Source organism: Gracilinanus agilis, chromosome 2, assembly GCF_016433145.1.
Source record: "Gracilinanus agilis isolate LMUSP501 chromosome 2, AgileGrace, whole genome shotgun sequence".
NCBI classification, from domain to species: domain Eukaryota; kingdom Metazoa; phylum Chordata; class Mammalia; order Didelphimorphia; family Didelphidae; genus Gracilinanus; species Gracilinanus agilis.
Genome location: NC_058131.1, coordinates 139,893,269 through 139,899,292, shown reverse-complemented (window position 1 = coordinate 139,899,292; position 6,024 = coordinate 139,893,269).

Below are 6,024 nucleotides of genomic sequence, written 5' to 3'. Positions count from 1 at the left end.
CGCCAATGAACACCTTCGGGACTACAGGACTGTGCTGGGAGTTCTGTTGCATCTTGGGAAATGTAGTTTCGAAAACAGTTGAGCGTAAAACAACGCAAAGCTGTTAATGCTAAGGAACTTTTATTAAACGCCTATTAAATATGTGCCTGGAGTGTTGGGCTTGTACATGTAAAGGATGGAAGGCTTACATCCTAATGGTCTTAGAAAAACCTTAAAAACTTAAAATAAACTGGGGCAATGTGAAATGAGCAGAACCAGGGAAACTATTTACACATTAACAGTATGGTAAAGAAAATCAGCTGTGAAAGATCTAGTAACTCTGATTAATACAAAGACACACAATTCCAAAGGATTCAGGATAAAAAAAAATGCTATTCGTTTCCAGATAGAGAACTAACGGATTTGAGTAGATTGACATTTTTTTAATCTTTATTTTTCTTGTTTTTTTCTTCTTTCCCAAACATGGCTTTTGCGGAAATGTTTTCTATGACTTCATATTTTTAACAGTATTTGTATATTTTGCCTTCTCAATCAATAGGAGAGAGAGTGAGAGAATTTGAAATTTGGAAATGAAAATAAAAATAAAACAAAAAATTTAAAATTTAAAATACATATTAAAGAATGCTCCAAGTCACTAAAGTGGGAAATGCACACAAAAACTTCTTTAAGGTTTTGCCTCATACCTAGCAAATTGGCTTAGATAATAAAAAGAAGGTAATAGTCAAAGTTGGAAAGGTTGTGTAAAGAAATTTGGGATTATGCAAAAAAGTGATTAAAATACCAATAGTTTGACCTAGAGAGTCCATTGATCTCAAGGAGGTAATTGATAAAAAGGCTCTAAATACACAAAGTATTTCTAGCAGCAGTTTTGTCATTGCAAAGAATTGAAAACAAAGTAAATATCCATCAACTGGAGAAACAAACTGTGGCATATGAATAATGGAATATTATTGTGCTGTAGAAAATAATGAACACAGAGAAGCATGGAAAGGTGTACATGAGCTGATGGAGAGTAAATGGGGCCAAGAAATCAATAGACACAATGACTTGTTTTTCAGTCATGTTCAGCTCTTCATGGCCCCATTCTGATTTTCTTGGCAAAGATATCAGAGTGATTTGCCATTTCAATCTCTAGCCCCTTTTACAAATGAGGAACTGAGTCAAACAGCGAAGTTACTTGCCATGGGTTTTACAGTTAGTAAATAGCTGAAGCCAGAACTCAGAAAGATTAGTTTTCCCGATGTCAGGCCAGGCACTCTATCCACTACGCCATCTAGCATGCTCACAAAATGGTTATATTCAAAGGATAAAGAACAAGCATGGCCCCAGAGAAGAGATATGAGAAGATAATTTCCCCCAATCTTCTTGTAGCAGGAATGGAATGTTGTATACATATTGTCAGATTTTATTCACCATCTTGATTTTTCTGGGTTTTTTTCTCTTTTGAAAAACATATTTGTAATATAGAATGACTCTGGGAAGAAAGGAGGGACACAAGGGAATTGTAGGTGATATAAAAACAAGATATCGATAATTTTTAAAATTCGTTGTTATTCAGTAATTGGACATGAGACTTGGAAGTAGTTCAGTATTGGATGAACAGGTTTATTATACTTTAATATTACCAACAAGATCAAATATAAAATCTCCTGGTGTTCAAAACTGTTCATAACCTACTATTCTGTTTTCCCTACTTCCTACACCGTACAGCCAGCCCCACTTTCCCTCTGCCAATACAGAGCAGTACTTGTTCAAGTTTTGTCTTAAGAGAATTGCCTGGGACCCTAAAAGGTTAAGTGAATTGCCCAGATCACAGTGACTAATTAGTAGGCAGCTATTTATCCACCTCTCCACATTGTCTCTGTCATTGAAATATTTGTGTTTAATAATTGTCTTAAGCAAACCTTATAAGAGAGTTTCTAAAATAGAGGTTCTTAACCTCTTTTGTATCATGGTTGCCTATGCGAAGCCTGAAGATTCCCCCTTCACATAATATGTTTAAATGTATAAAAAAATGTAGAAGGGAAACCAATTATATTGAAAGTTACCAAAATATATATCTTCTTAAAATAGTACAGAGATCCCAAGAACCCCTAATTCTAAAGATTATGATTATCACTTTAGCTATCAGGGAAGGTTAACTCATACTTTTGAACAAATAAAAGATTGACGACAAAAATTTTATTTTTTTTCCCATCAGTTGTTTTTATTTTGTAATCATAAACTTAACTCTGTGGTCTAGCCAGACTCATGGAAAGAAAAATGGAATGAAATTGAAAGAGAAATGATATCCAAATCCAACTGCAGCAAGTGAAAGCACAATGATTACAAGGTAGGAGAGAAGATTGGGTATAGGGGAAGGTGTTCTACTCAGCCACAGAGGAATGATTTAGTGGTTAAGACAAAACAAACTTGGGAATGTTGTCCACAGTTGGCGATGGTGATTTTCTTGCTGGTTTTGACAACATAGGAATGGAAGCACTTCATGGCTTTCAAAATATTCATGCCTTTTTTCATTTGACTCGAGACTATGGACTGCCATCTAGTCAGTCAACAGAGGAGACCCAATTGTTTTGGACGCTGCATTTGCCATGGACATACTAGTACCAGAAAAATTCTAATCATTAAATTTTTCTCCATGAACAGCCTTGCACATGAACCAAGGAATGACTCTGTGAAGGCAGGATCTCTTATATCCAAATCCTCCCTCTCTGGGCCTTATTAGCAAAGAACATAATGGGATTAGCCATGGCTTTGGATAGCTAAGCTAGGTGGAGACAATGGCAGGCCACCAGTGTTCAATGAAACCAGGAGCACTCAGTGGCAATGTCTGTAAAAACCTGTGTTTTCACCACCTTAATACTCTAAAGTTAGGCTTTATAATGGATACAAACAAGTTCAAGAAAGAGAATTGGAAGCGTGTAAAAAAGTGTTCTGAGCTTAGCTTTGCTGTTTACTATGTGTGTAACCTTGGGTTTACAAAAACCATTTGTTTTCTCAATTATAAAAGGAGGTGTGGCTACATAATTCTTAGTATCCAAATTTCTGCCATCAGGGCTGGAGCAATTCAATTATCTTTCTCCTCCATCACAGAATATAAGCTCCTTAAGAGAGGGACTATTTTGGTCTTTATAGTCCCATTTCGTAGCACAGTGCCTGGCAAGCAGTGTTGATTTTTTTCATCACTAAAAAAAAATTTCTAGTCAAGAAAATTTGTTTCTTCTTGTTCCTGCCTCCCTCCCCACCATTAAAAAAAAAAGAGAGAGAACAGTAGCCTTTGTTATAAATATGCATAGCTAAACAAAGCACATTTCCACAGTGGCCACATGAAAAAGACTCCTATCAAAAGTATCCTATCAGTCACCTATCAAGAGGTGAGAAATATGTTTCATCATGAGTGCTCTGAGTTATGGTTGGTCACTGCACTGATTAATAATTAAATTGTCTTTACAATACTATTATTGTATAAATTGTTCTCTTAAAATCAGTTCATAACAAATGTTTCCAGGTTTCTCATTTTGTGATTGGTTAAAACAAATAGCTGACATTTATCATGGACTGTTTACTAGCCTAAAACATCCATTTTTTCATATGATATTCACAATGACTCCGTGAGACAGGTAGTGCAAATATCATGAATTGAAAGATGAAACTAAAGCCTAGAAAGATTAATAAAAGGCAGAGCTGGAATTCAAACCCATTTTCTGTCTCCAAACCCAGTTCTCTAAAGCAATTGTTTTAAATAAAAATGGGACCATTGTGCCATATGGTTTAAGGATAAGGATTGCAGTGGAAACTGACTTAGAAAAGCACACAGTAACATTGTCAATGTTCTATTGTATTTGCTTCATTAATTTTTTCCAATTACATTTTAATCTTATTTCTGGCACACAAAGGAAGTATACCTAAGCCTGTGTCTGACATTGCTGCTCTATACTATAGATTGAGGGGGAAATGTTGAGATAAAACAAAACTGTTGCCTTCATGAAATGGTAAGCATTCATTAAGCATTTAACTAAAGCATTTATTGCTTTGTCAAGCACTGAGCCAAGTCCTAGAGTTACAAATAGAAAAGTAAAATAATTCCTGTTCTCATGGAACTCACTAACTAGGTAAACCATAGGAAGTGTTTTGCAGGGCAAATGAAAAAGTCTTAGGGTCTAACCAGATGGACTGTAGTTGTTGATTGCACAGCCAATTGTTGAGTACCCATATTCTTCACCAATAACCACTGGAGAGAGGGTAGTAGTGGGCCCTATGTGTTAAGCAAGGCTCTATCTAAAACACCTCTGGTAGGAAGGGGATAGGGGGAGAGTTAGCAGCTTCCAGTCACCAGAGGACATTCAGAACCTGGTAGAAACCTGAGCAAAGAGGGCTGGGGTGGAAGAAAATGTATTTTCTTTTCAGCCTTTGATGGCCACATTTATATAATATAAAAAGTCTCAAATGTGGATGGGCAAGTTTTCTATCAGCTTAACTTTGTCTTCTCGATGCCTTCCCTTACCCCCAGTCACCTTTGAAGGAGAGTAAAAGGGGTTTTTTGGCCATGGAACTTCAGAGTCCTTGGCAGTTATTGGATAAGCAGGCCCTGCATGGATAATTAGGCGTGGGACAAAGAATCTCTTCCTGGAGAAGACAAGTCTTGCTGACAGGAGCTACAAGACAGATCATTCCCTAAGGACAAAAGCCAGAAAGGTTTTTATTCCTGAGAGAAAGCTAGTAGTTCTAATGGCATTATTACTATTTACCAAGTATCTAGCAATTGATGTAAAAAATGAAATATACTTTCATCTGATGGCACGAGACCATGACTACTACTATGCTCACTGCACTGGGACTGTTAAGAGATGTCTGGTCTTAACTCCCTCTACCACCATCCAATGACATTAGCATTATGTCTGTACTCCACCCAAGACACTCCATTTCCTGATTCTGGGCAATTTTTCCTGGCTGTTCCCTGAGCCTGAACACCTCTTCTTCTTGGCTTCCTTCATGTCCCACTTTATGCCAGAAGCTTATCCTGGTCCTCTATATTAGGGTCTAGAGGAAGTCAGAGGATGTCACAGTGCACAGAACTCTGGGTCTAAGAGTCAGGAAGCCTAGATTAAATTCAGTCTCAGACACTCACTAGCTGTGTGACCTTCAGTAAGTCATTCAATTTCTGCTGGGCTGTTTCCTCATCTGTAAAATGCAGATAAAGCACCTTCTTCCCAAGGTTGTGAGAATGAAATTAGATAATAATCACAAAAGGCCTAGCATAGTACCTGGCACACATGATTTTAATAAATGCTTCTTTTCTTTCTTAGTGCTTTCTCAGGTGATTATCTCTAATTTATTCTTGTTTACTATGCTGTCACCTCCATTAAATTATGATTACATTTGAGAGTAGGGACTGTGGAGCTTTTTGGGGAGGCTGGGGGCCCTTTCTTAGTTCCTTGCTGAGTACCTGGCACATAATAATATGTACCAATAATACACCAATAATATACCTTTAATAAATGCTTGTGGACTTAACTTAGAGATGTGTTCAGATTGCACTTTCAGATTGTTCTTGGTTGACACTGTCATGGTAGCTTAGGGGACATCAGAGTGGACCCAGTACCCTCCAGTCACATTACTCTAATGTGGCACTACTGGCATGCCTTTCCTCTGTTATGATTTAGAGGAGAAATTAATATAAGATTCAGGAAGAATAGGGTAGAGATAGAGCCTGGAACTGAGATTTCATTGATGTAGGGCAGAAGTGTCAAACTAGCACCCTGGAGCTTGCTGCCTGTAGGGATCCCTTTCTGAGTGTGACCCCATTGGTGTAGGGAACTCTTGAATGAAAAAACTCTCCTACCAATGAAGACGGGTGCCTTCTCTGCAATTTATAATCTCAGAATGTTGCTGCCCAAGGCACACAAGCCAGAAAATTTCAGAACTGACATTTGATCCCACTTCTTCCTGGTTCCAGGGCTAGCTCTTTATACACAACTATGCATTGTCTCTTCAGGAAGAAAAACATTGCTAGGTTCTTTGAAT